Source organism: Triticum dicoccoides, chromosome 6B, assembly GCF_002162155.2.
Source record: "Triticum dicoccoides isolate Atlit2015 ecotype Zavitan chromosome 6B, WEW_v2.0, whole genome shotgun sequence".
Lineage (NCBI taxonomy): Eukaryota > Viridiplantae > Streptophyta > Magnoliopsida > Poales > Poaceae > Triticum > Triticum dicoccoides.
The window spans coordinates 707,623,456-707,636,526 of NC_041391.1; the positions used below are offsets into that span (position 1 = coordinate 707,623,456).

The 13,071-nt window shown below is 52.3% G+C and overlaps 1 long non-coding RNA gene and 1 pseudogene across 1 annotated transcript; both read right to left on the reverse strand.

The window, feature by feature from the left end:
• Positions 1–3,126: 3,126 nt before the first annotated feature.
• Positions 3,127–7,092, reverse strand: LOC119324964 (annotated as a pseudogene).
• A 1,481-nt stretch (positions 7,093–8,573) lies between these two features.
• Positions 8,574–10,012, reverse strand: LOC119320310. The gene is made up of 4 exons (XR_005154906.1): positions 9,796–10,012; positions 9,445–9,522; positions 9,101–9,247; positions 8,574–8,588 (listed from the first exon to the last, which is right to left on the reverse strand). It is a non-coding gene; the product is annotated as an uncharacterized LOC119320310 (long non-coding RNA).
• Positions 10,013–13,071: the final 3,059 nt, after the last annotated feature.

Below are 13,071 nucleotides of genomic sequence, written 5' to 3' on the forward strand. Positions count from 1 at the left end.
ATCCTCCCTTCCGCTGCCCGCGGCCGGCTTGGCCCTGGGGCTGCTGGTGGCGGCGGCCTCCTGGCCCTTCCCCTCCCGTCGCTCTCCGGCGCGGGCGGAGCTGCTCCGGGGGGTGCTTTTAGGCGGTAGCGGTCTGGCGTGGCGGCAGGGTTCCGTGGCGCATGCAGGCGAGCAGCTGGGCAGCGGCGTCGCCATTGGCAGCGGGGCGGGATCTGACGTCGTCCGCTCGGCCCAGATCCGGGCCCATCGGGCCCCATCTGGGCCTGGGCGGTCCGGCGGCGGGGATGATCTCCGGCGTGGCTTCTGGGAGGCGGGGGAGACGCGACGAGTGGTTAGGTGCCGGCGCGTCGACGCCGGCCTGCTGCATCGCGGCCGGTGGGGCTTGGCTGGGCCAGGGGTGGCCCGGCATGCCTCGTTGCCGCGTCCGGACGGCTACCGTGACGGTGCCGGAGGGGCGGGCCTCCGGCACGACGGCAGTGGAGGTGGTTCCCTCCCGCTCGGCGTCGGTGTTCCTGCTCCCGTCGTGGTGAGCTTCTCTTCGGTTCTCTTGGCCTCGTGGTGGTGTTCGTAGCGAGGCGGCGTGGGTGGCGGCGCTACTGCGTTGGCGCATGGTGGTGGGCGTCGGTTTGGCAGGTCGGTTCCGTTCGGTTGGGCGGTTAGGGTTGGAATGCGGGAGAAATCCCTGCCGGCTTCGGCCCCGACGCGGTGACACCTGCGGGTGCCACCATTCTTTCCTGGAGGGTGTCGGTGGTATCCACGACCCACCTCCCTCCGCGTGCCGGGGGAAACCCGAGGACTCGTCCGGACAGCAACGTCGTCGGTGTCGCATCCCTTCTTGGAGGTGCTGCTTGGTACGCGGCGGTTCGGAGCCTCGGTCTGTGGTGGTCTGTATCCGGTGGGCGCCGTGGTGGCGGGTCATCCGCGCTTTGCCGAGCTGCCGTGGTTGGCATTTGTTTCTTCTTTTTTTTTGGTGTGTTGTCCTGCTTGCCACACCGATTTCTGTACTCGGTGTTGGTTGCTTTGGAATACAAAGTGGGAGAAACCTTTTTTGGATAATAAGAAAGTTGTGTGTGTAGCCAGTACTCAGTCGGAAAAAGAATGAAAAGAAGTTGCCTGAAGCTTATGTGTGTTCCTCTGTTTGCGCTGAACGCAAAGGCGCATAGGCGCTGAACGCAGTAACACCATCCCTAGCACTACGCGAAGAGGTGAAACCACATATGACGAACCGTGGGCTCCAAGACGGCGCCTTCATGAAGGGGACGACACCAGAGCGCCGCTGCCGCCCGATCCGAGGATCAGAGTTTCCCCCGGAGCAACATGAAGGGCAATGAGAGCCGCGACGACGCCTTCAAGAAGGGAACGAGTCCGCCGCCGCCGGTCCATCCGAAGAAAGAGCAGGTTTTCACCCCGGCCACCATTCACCGCCGACGAACGCCAAACCCCGGCTACCACACCTCCCACACGGCCATGGCAACTGGGCAGCACCAAGCCACGGGCTCTGCTTAAGAGCCCCGCGAAGCCACCATCATGGCCGCCACCCCGACATCCAAGACCTTGACACCTCCTCACACGAGATCAGCCGCTACCCCGACCAAAGACATGAGCGGAAAGGACCCGCCTTTCGCACCCGCGGACTGCCCCCAGTGCCGAGACCCAAAAGGCTGGCCAAGGCTGGCCTCCATCACCCCGTCCTCGGCACCGGGCGCGAGACGAGCTTGGTCCTGCTGCCTGGCGCGAGACGAGCATGGTCCTGCTGCCGGGTGCAAGACGAGCTCGGTCCTGCTGCCGGCGCGAGACGAGCTCGGTCCTGCTGCTGGGTGCGAGACGAGTGATGGACCGTCGCTGGGGGAGGGCCAACCGTCGACAAAGATAGCGGACGGACGCCCGAAGAGAAGGGTCAGAGGTCCACACAGGCCACACACCGACATGCCGACGCCGGATAAGTCCAGCCGCCGCCGTGAACGACCCGGACCACCGCCATGAGCCACCACCTCGAGGAGGAGATGATCATGGCAGGCCACCACCGCGCCGCCGCCACCACCTACCAATGCAAGGCGGCCGCCCGCGGCCCAAGCCGCTCACGGCCCGCGCCGTCACATGGCCGAGCAAGCAAGCCAGCCGCCCACCGCCCGCTTGGACGCGCACCAACCGCCGCCACGCCTCCATGCCCTGCTGGCCACAGCCCTCGCCGCCGGACGAGCCGCCAACGCCAGATCCGGCAGGATCAGACTGGGACCGCCCCGCACGAACCGCCCGAAGGACGAAGCTCCGCCTCCACCACACAGCCGCGGCGGCACCGACGAGCACCCACGCCACCAGCGTCGCAACCCGCAGCCCCGCCGCCGCGCCCCGCTGGATCCGCAGCACCCCGCGCCGCCGGAGACAGACGGGGAGGAGAGAGCCCCCGCCGCCACCCAGGCCAACCAGGCTTCGCCCGGCGGCCCGCGCGGGTGGCGGAGAAGGGCGGAGTCGAGGGGGGCCGGGGAAGAAGAGGCCCGCCCGGCCACCGCGGGGTTGCGGCGTGGACGAGTGGGAGGGCGGACACGCGAGACCTAACCCTCCTCCAGCAACAGGTCTTTTTATGTTTTCGCATTATTAGTTTAAAAAACTGTATGTAGTAATATCTGTATCTGAAGGGTGCAAGTGCAGCACACAGTTCTCTAGATGGCGATGGTGAGAGTACAGTATACAGGCGATAACCAGAATAAAGATGTATGTTTGACTAAGTACTTACCAGCAGAGATGAATTGTTCGATCGAAGAAATGCAGATGATGAACATTTGGAGTTGCAGCCTAATTGGAATTGTTCCCTGAGCTGAAAAAGGCAGACAAGCATAAATCTTGTGAATTGAGGTACATGGCCTTTGACGGGAGAAAAGGTTAGTACCTCGATTCCGGCAACGCATTATCAGACCAAGTATAGAGTAGGGCGGTTCGGATGTGCGTTGGCCGCTTCCCGAATGGCAGCTTCTGCAGCCTCAGCTCTGCTTCTATTGTTCCTGTTACCCCATAATATACATCTGATTTTAATGAGGCTGGGAAGATTTTCTATTCCGAGATCAAAATCACCGCTGGTACCGGGAGACCCAGTTTCTTCTGCGTTAAATACTATCAAGAGGTCATCTACCAAGGGCATGGCTCCAGCCGCAAAGGTCAAATTCATCACAGCACACTGACTATCAAAAATAAATATCCTCAAGCATGGGAATCCAACTTCACCACAGACTATGACCCTTATAACTTCAGGCTCTTCTGTTAATGAGGTATTTCTAATTTCCGCTCCATCAATTCTCAGAATCAGACAACGCAGAACAGGTAAGCCTCCAAGGATATAGAAATCTTTCTGCTCAACTCTGACCAGATCAAGGCGTAACTCCTGGAGGTTGACAAGGGAGCCCACCCAATTTGGAACATGAAGAATATTAGAACGGAAGATTTTCAGCTCCTGGAGCCTAAGTGGCATAGGGCACAAAGACTCCCTTACAAATTCAGGGCCGTCACAAACAGTTAGAGAGAGAAGGTTCCCTAGGTTTTTAAGGGAAGCAACAATAATAGTTTTCTTGGACTTATTTTCAGCGTTCACTTGGTCAGCAGAACTAAAACCCTCAAAATCAAGGAAATACTCAAAATCAAGGGCCAATACCTTCAGACTCTGCTGCTGCTCAAATTCTTGCAGGAAGTTAAATGACTGGCTACAGACAGTGACAACCTTCAATTTCTCCAGTGCTTGCAGCTTGGAAATTCCACAAGGAAGTGTAACATTATAGCTTACTAATAGGTGCACCAGTCTCTTGAGATTGACAATAGATGCTGGTAACTCACGAACATTGGTGCCTCTTAAATTCAGTATCTCTAGGCACCATAGGCGTCCGATTTGTTCTGGAAGCTTGCTTACTTTCTTCGCCCCTGGGAGGCTCAGGTACCTCAGCTGAAACAGTTTATCTATATTTTCAAGATGATGGTTCTCCAGTTGTTTGAAATCTTCAAATTCCAGAAAACGCAAATGCCTGAACTTATCCATAGAAGGAATTTTCACAGATTCCCCAAACACATCAAGTGATCGGACATGAGACAACACCAAGCCTCTTGGCACTATCAGTTCTTTTTGCTTGCTGGCTTGCAGGGAGAGCCGACGAACTTTGTTGTGTGTCCCAACTGATAAACTAGGAACACCCACCAAAGTAACAAAGTTTTCTTCGATGGATCTGGATATGATGAAATCAAGAATTGTGTCATGAAGTCGACAACTCTTTACAATTCCACGCGTATCGGTTTGCCAAGGTTGGATCAAACTCCTGTTTATTAGCTCATTAAAACACCTCTCCCCAAACTCATATGAAGTACTATATCCGGATTCTGTATGAATTAATCTTTCAGCAATCCACCTATTTATCAAAACTTTTTTCTTAATAATAGAATCTTCAGGGAATATACTCAAACATAAGAGACACGATTTCAGATGAGCAGGCAGTTCAAAGTAACTAAGTGATAGTATCTTCATCATTCCTTCAACACTGGGATTTCTTTCAAGTGCTCTACCAATCGAATCTTCAACTTGTTTCCATGGACCTTCTGTCCTTTCAATATTAGCCAACAAACCGGATATAGCAATGATTGCCAAAGGCAACCCAGCACATTTTTTCAAAATATGCTCAGAAACTGTTTTAAGGTATGAGGGACAATTTTCTTGGGCATTGAATAGTCTTGTGTAAAATAAGTGCCTAGAGTGCACCATTTTAAGAGGCTTGATGCAATAAATATCCCCACTGAATGGTGTTGAACGGCATGATTCAGCAACTTCATTTATACGGGTAGTGGTGATTATGATACTTCCAGAACTAGTCATGGGAAATGCAAGCTTAATAACATGCCATGTATCCACGTCCCATATATCGTCAATAACAACAAAATACCTACATGATACATGGTTGATATCACTGTGATATTGATATAAATATTATACAACAAGATAAACAAATACATAAAACTATAAACAAGTTCACAATAGCAGCATAAATGTCTACTCCTGTAAGAAAGCTGACACAAGTGTTAAACTTGCATACGTTGTACACTTAGTTCCTTTGTATATATCAGTACTCCCTACGTTCCGAAATACTTGTCGTGGTTTTCCTAAACCACGACAAGTATTTCCGAATGGAGGGAGTATATGCTAATTAGTTTGCAAGATTATATGGAGAGTTGGCGATACACAATAGGTTAAACATGAGTCATTATCATAGAAAAGAGGAAAGGGTGGCTGAACAAAAGGATGAATATACACACTTGACTGGTCTAGAAGGGATGTTGATCAGATGGTGATGAAATTTTAAAAAGTCTGCCTTGGTGTGGATCTAACCATCCTGAGATTTAAAATTAAGAAAAGCTACATAAGTTCATAACTATTCTAAAAAAACATAAATCATGCATGGACATTCATAAGATATATGTTTTCGGGTACTCTCCCTCTCCATTTATTTTTGATTTACTTAGCAGGAAAATGAACTTCACTACAAAATATTTGACCAATTTTTCTAGCAATTTATGAAAACAATGAACAAAAGAACCACATGGAACTTTATTATTTTATATTTGAGAATGATAAGTTGGAAAAGAAATTGTACCTTTTGTCTGCGAGGAAATCGACGATCTTGCTAATGAGTTGTTGTATACTCCCTGCTTCAGTGTTAGCATAATCTTTCCCACTAACTTCACTAAAAATAGTTCTCATGATATTCATCATGTCTGGGTTTCTTGACACGGATAAGAAGGACCGACATTTGAATTCTCCTTTGAGGTCTTGATACACTTGATTTGCAAGAGTTGTCTTGCCCATCCCACCAGATCCCACAATAGAGACCAGCTTCACTTGCTCTTGTGTTGACACACCTTCAGTCAACAGTTTAATTACCTCAGCCTTGGGTTCATCAATTCCGACAAGCTCGGAGGCATGCTTAAAGATAGCAAGAGCTCTAGGATCAACGGTTGCATTCTTGGCCTTGGAGAATGCCTCACGGGCCTTGTACCTTGCATTCCTCTCAGCCACCTCGATCATCTGCTTCTTCAGATCTTCGATCTCATTGCCGATCCGGCGACGAGCCTTCATCTTCCCCAACTTCCCCAATGAATTCTTCATCTTCTCTAAAAATCCATCTGGCTTTGTATCTCCATCATTGACACTTTGCATGAAGTCATCGATGGAGTCCTCCATGTCATAGGAGAGCTCGCGCACCTCATTCATCCACACCTTATCCTGAACATCAGGATCCTCCTCCTCTGACATCTTGAGAAGAAATGCATCCATGGCAGTGAGTTCACGGGTGAGCGACTTCATATCAGCACGCACACCCTTGAACCGCTTGTACTCATCGCCTGCCAGAGCACCCAGCTTTGCCAGAACGGGTTTCAAGGCTCCCGTCGCTGCACTCACCAGAGCCGCCTCCATGGTTGCCAGTGGTGCTACCTGAGACACGTACGTTTTTCTCAGTCAGTTTTGTGTATATGAAGGCGAAAACAGAGTAGCTAGACTGGATGATGGTACTCTGTCTCGGCTTATACCTTAGCTAAGCTAGGATAGCATAGTTACATCGCCGGCCGTAATTTAAGAATTGATTTTGTTGTCAGCCGCTCTACTTGCGTAGCTAAAGACAAGATGTAATTAAGCTCAGCTAGGATAGCATAGTTACAGATGCTCGTTGCTAGCCAGATCTGCTCACCACAAGCTCTCTTCATCGGAGAAGAGGAGGTAAAAGGTGGAACAAGCTCTATGATAAACGCTTAATCGTGGTGCCGCATCAGGAGATGGCAACTCAAGCTAGCTAGCTAGGTAGCAAGATCTGGCAGGCTTGAAGCCTGGAACTAACCTCAACCTGGAGATGCCCTTCTCCCTTGTGAAGCTGGATGACGAGCTTGACGGAGCTTGCTCTCCTCTCCTAGATCTGCACACGGGAACGATTCCGAGGATCCGATCCAGCTTTCAACAGTTGCTTGGTTGTTCCTTCCTTTGAGTGAGTGAGTGAGAGAGAGAGAAGGTTGGCTCTGGTCTCCGCGTGCGTCGGCGTCGTCTGCCTCTTCAAAGATCTTTTCTTCTTCTGATTGAGAGAGAGAGAAGGTGACCTATCGGAATGCATCTTCGGCCAATTTAATACTAGGCAATTTGGAGGCCAATAATTGAATAACACTGTAGTATACAAGATGAGTCGGCATCTTGCTTGGCCCAACTCGATTGATGAGAGAGAGAGAAAGGGAAAAGGTGACGAGCCGACAGGTTTAAAGCCCGGTGGGACGGGACAGCGATGCCGCATTCTCTCCTGTCTCCTCTCCTCTCGTAGAGGTAGAGGGAGGGAGAGAGAAGAGGGAGGCGTAGCCACGGCTTGGATGGACCAGGCGCAGGTGATCCGCGGCCATGCCAGGCCGGACGGAGCAGAGCTTCGACTAGTACCATACGCCAGGTGCATCGACAGATCTCCCACCGGGAGAGAGCAGCAGCGGCCGTGGGGCCAACTTGGAAGAGCTCCGTTTTCACTACGTGTGGAGCCGATCACCTCGTCCACTGTTTTACTCTTTACTTTTAACCCCGTGGCCGTGAACCTGGACGTCTGGTAAGAAAGGAGAAAGTAAAGTGAGAAGGGTAAGGTAAGGGTTTGTTTGGTTGAAGAACCAACTGTCATGGAATGGAATGATTTCACTCCTGAGGAACGGTTCCGTTCCTGTGTTTGGTACGAGCAAAAAAGTGAAACAAGATGGTTCCGTTTCAGTGTTTGGTTGGGAATCATGGAATGAAAAATGGAATAATAAAAATTCAAAATTTCAGCAGCATTTCGTTTGTATTTTGAAGAAAAACAACACAACAACATATATATTGACATATAACACAATTTTCAGCAACAATATCATTAAGTAGGAATCGGGTAGGAAGTTCATTTGCCACATCCAAAAGCAATCAGCCAATACACATGTCTTGTTCGCATACAAATATCCAAAGCAAAGTGCACTACGGCCATACATGTTGTTCACATACCAAATATCCAAAAGCAACCAAATGGCACTACATCCATATATGTCAAGTTCACATACTTGACAACCATACAACCATATCGAATTTAGAAGTTCTTCTTCACATATCTACTCACCCAAACAGATTTGTTGGTTTGGGAAAGTGTCATGAAGGCTTTTGCGATCTTTGGATTGTCAACAAGATGAGCATAGTAGTGGGCTAGGTGCTCTTCATCAAATTCTCCCAACTTGCAGACCTCATCCCAAAGTTCAGCGGGTATATCATCATCATCCCCAGACTTCACAAGAGCATCAGCCACAAGTTTGAACCCATAATTGAGAGTGGTAACTAGTGGATCTTCAAGAACTTTCACTACCTTAGCCTTCTTTTTTGGTGGTCCTTTGGGGTGAGAGGACTCAGCAACATTTGGTGATGTGTTCACCTCACCATTCTCCTCATCTTCCACATCAATAGAAAGTAGATCATTCCCAGACCTAGCATTCATCCCCGAAGCCGCGGTTGTCCCAAAGATGGTTGCCATAGCATGATAGTGTTCAATTGGGGTGTTCAAGAAAGGGGCATCAGCTTTATGTGCCTACAAAAAATATGCAAGTGATTAGCATAATGTAGGCAGAAAATAGCATGATATCATTTCATAGCATTAGAAGCTTACTATGCAATGACCTGCATAGTGTTCTTCGGCAAGCCTAATTGTGCAAGTATCTTCATCCCATAGAGCTCCACTTAAATTCTTCAAGATGACAAGCCTAATTGTGCAATTTTGGCAGGGGTCTCCAATGATGGTGGCCTTATGTAATCACTACGAAGCTCGCCTATGGCATGAAAAGCCTTTCTAAAATAGATGCTGGTTGTGCCATATGATCTACAAAAATTGGCTGAAATAACCCTATTCCGAACATTGTGCCCAATTGTATGTAAAAACATCGCTAATTGTTGCTCCACGCTAAGATGTGGACTGTCTTCTAGTAACTCCCTATCTCTCAGTATGCCACACAAGCGAAAGAACGCAGCTCTTTCAAACCTTAACATGTTTTTACACAACACATCGCTTTGCCAAATTTTTTGGTCTGGATAATCAAATCTGACCTGATCTCTTTCATGCATTGGGCCATATGTAATACGTGGTCTTCTCTTCCTTATTAAAGCTCGAACAATGACTGCTATTGCAGCAAGTGTGACAAAAACTGCGGCTCCCCTAACCATCCTTTTTCTTTTATTCATCTTCTTGACCATCTACAATTGATGCATGCTATCAAAAATATTGCAAATCGCCATATATTGCAAAGATGTAGTGGACAGAAGCAATTTGAACAAAAATATGTAATGGACAGCACCAGTTTGGGCAAAATAATGTACTGGACAACAGCAATTTGAGCAAAAAATGTGCTGGACAGCAGCATATACAAGGGGAGACCAAGAGGGATTCGTACCTTGAGGTGAGGACGGTTTGCTTCGCTCTGCTGTCTTCTTCTCCTTGTTCTCTCCTACTTCCTTCTTCCCCTTGTACCCTGCAGATCGAGAGAGGATGACATGAATAAGCCGTCCACATAGATCGAAGGAAGAGAAGGCTGGATCGAGGGAGAGGTCCGTGGTGCAGGAGATGGATAGAGGGAGAGGTCCGACGACGCAAGATCTGGAGCAAGGGAGAGGGCCCGCTGTGCAGGAGATGGAGCGAGGGCTGTGCAGGAGATGGAGCGAGGGAGAGGGCCGACCACGCAGCAGAGAGGGAGGGAGAGGGCCGGCGGCACGGCAGAGAGGGAGGGAAAGGTCCGGCGACGCACCTGAGTGGGAGGGAGAGGGCTGGAGGCGCACGGAGGAAGGAGGAGGTCGAGCGGCGCTGTGGAGACGAGCGATAGGGTTGCGGGAGAGGAGAGGGCTCGTTCCCTGTGATTCCGTCGATTTGGAGGTCTCAGCGCATTCCGCATCTTTGACGAATATTCGCTGATCGGGGACGAGTGGGTTCTGTTCCGGTTGGCGTACCAAACGCTGGAATGAAGCCTAGTAACAGGTTTGACCCATGACATTCCGGCCCGTGACTACAACCAAACACACCCTAAAAGAGGAACGAGCACCTGTGACAGCGAGTAAAACAGTGGTCGTTTCGTTTGCTCCCGTCCACACAGAGACATGACCGTTTTCCATGCTTCCCGGTTGCTTCTTTTCCAAAAGCAAGCGGCGTCTGGCAGCCACGAGTACGAAACTTTAAATTAATGGAGATACTATACAAAAGCTAATTAAGGTTACCGTCCAAGCAAAGATGAGGCCCTGCAAAAAGAAAAAGATATTACTATTATTATCGGTTTATCTGCCTTCCGTGTGCTAAATGTGAATGTTGCCTAACCGAATTGAAAAAAAGTCAAATGCTAAATAGACACTCCCTACTATTATCGGTCTATCTTTTCGGTTAATCCACCTTCCGTGCTTCGGCTCCGGCCATGTCGGCCCTAATAAGGCCGATGGGACTGGACATGTCTGTTATGACTGGCCTGGCTTATGGCCGTAGAAGGCCCACCAGACAATCTTAGCCCACAAGTTATCTTAAGTTAATTTGTATGCAAGTTATCTAGGTTATAAATATATGCTGTAATACTCTTTTGGAGATTAAGCAATAAGAATATTATTATTTCTGTTGCCCGGCTCCCAGAGGAGCCGGAACCCTAGCCGCCTCCAACGCTAGCCACCGCTGCCATCTCCCTCCGACGCGACGGCGCCCAGCCGCCGGTGCGCCCGCTCATCACCGCGCCCCGCTCCGTCCTTCCCCTACAACCTCCGGAGCAGGTCTGGTAGGACCCCTGGTTCTACCAATTTGGTATCCAGAGACTCGGGTTCGACCATGTCTTCTCCATCACCCACGCCGCCCCTGCCCTCCGGCACCACCGCCTCGCTGCCCCCCCCCCCCAACGGAGCTCAGACGCTGGCAGGGCCGAGCGCCACAGCGGGGGCTCCAACGCCGCCGGCTCCAGTCACCCCCGCGCCACCGCCGACCACCGTCTTCACGCCGGAGCAGATGACCACCGCGCTGCAGCATCTTCTGACGGTAGTCCAGGGCCTCCAGCTGCATATGGCAGGGCCCTACGCCCCGCCGCCGGCTGCGCCGATCCCCGCCTACAGCCATTCGGCGCTGCACTGGCCGATCCAGGACGCGTCTGGCCCGAGCGGGACGCCCCTGCTGCCGTTCCAGGCAGGACAGACCAGCGGCCCCCCGTCACTGCTGCACCTACAGCCGCCCCGAGCCGCGGCCCAGCTCTGGCTCCCGTGGCCGTCCCAGGGCGCGCCTGCAATTGGCGGGCCACCACTGCTGCCGTTCCAGGCGGGGCACCACATCGGGTTGCCACCACCACTGCTGCACCTGCATCCGCCCCCAGCCACGACTCCCCTCTTGCCGCAGGGGCCACCTACTGCCACCGCGGCTACCGCCGCGTCCGCCCACTCTCCACAGCAGCCACTGCAACTCCAGGCGCCACCTCTGCCCAGCTCCGGACTGCCGTCACCAGCCGGCCTGCCGATACACCAGGTCTGGTTCCCGCCCTCCCCGTCGCCACTACCAGCTTGGGCGGCCGGGTCTTCTCCACCACCGGTCTACACCACAGCCCCGGAACAGCCGACTCCGTCCCTGCAGTTCGGCGGGCCATCCGGCTCCGCGGGCCCCTACCCAGGGTACTCCGACCAGGCGCCGCCCACCTTGCTACTTCGCACCTCCGAGCCAGTCTGACAAGACGCTCCGACCTAGACACCGCCGCGGTTCGCCAAAATTGACTTCGCCACTAATGACGGCACGTAGGACCCCCTCAACTGGCTCAACCAGTATGACCAGTTCTTTCGTGGGCAGCGCACCCTCGCATCGGAGCGTACCTGGCTCGCCTCCTACCACCTCTGCGGCGCGGCACAGACATGGTACTACGCCCTCGAGCAGGACGAGGGCAGCATGCCCCCTTGGGAGCGCTTCGGCGAGCTCTGCCTCCTTCATTTTGGGCCACCGATCCGCGGGAGCCGCCTGGCAGAGCTTGGCCGCCTTCCCTTCACCTCCACGGTTCAGACTTCGCCGACCGTTTCCAAGACTTGGCATGCCATGCGTCGGGCATGACAGCGCAACAACGGGTCGACCTCTTCGTCGGTGGACTTCCGGATCACAACCCCGTGGACGTGGAGCTTCGGGGACCCCAGGATCTTCAGACGGCCATGTACTACGCCCGCGCGTTCGAGCACCGCACGGCGGCCATCCAACAGGAATCATCGTCCCGGGCTGCTGGGTCGCTACCTTGGTCGGATGTTTCCACGCAGGGTCGGCCTGCTTAGGCTTCCGCGGCACCCCTCACCGCGACCGCGACGCGTCCGTTCCGCCGGCTCACCTCGGCCGAGCTACTCGAGCATTGCCGCCAAGGGTTGTGCTTCAACTGCGACGAGCCTTACACGTCCGGCCACGTCTGTCCGCGACTCTTCTACCTGGAGGTTGCAGACTACATTCCGGAGGACGCCGTCGCCGCTGACCTGGACGCCCCAGCTGACGCGCAGGTGTTTGACGCTGGTTGATCACCTCGAGGAGTTCAGCAAGCGCTTCCCCACCTTACAGCTCGAGGACGAGCTGTTTGTGCAGGCGGGGAGAAATGTTATGACCGGCCTGGCTTATGGCCGTAGAAGGCCCACCGGGCAATCTTAGCCCACAAGTTATCTTAGGTTAATTCGTATGCAAGTTATCTAGGTTATAAATATATGTTGTAAGACTCCTTTTGAGATTAAGCAATAAGAATATTATTATTACTGTTGCCTGTCTCCCAGAGGAGCCGGAACCCTAGCCGCCGCCATCTCCCTCCGACGCGACGGCGCCCAGCCGCCGACGCGCCCGCTCATCGCCGCACCCCGCTCCGTCCTTCCCCTACAACTTCCGGAGCAGGTCCGGTAGGACCCCTGGTTCTACCAATGTCGTTGAAAGATCTCTATGGTAGTTGACTTTATTGGGGAGATGCAAATTATTGACGATGACTTAAACATAGGGATGGTTGTGCAATGGTGGCGTACCACACCACATATAGCTGCTGAAATCACGGAAAAATGGAGGC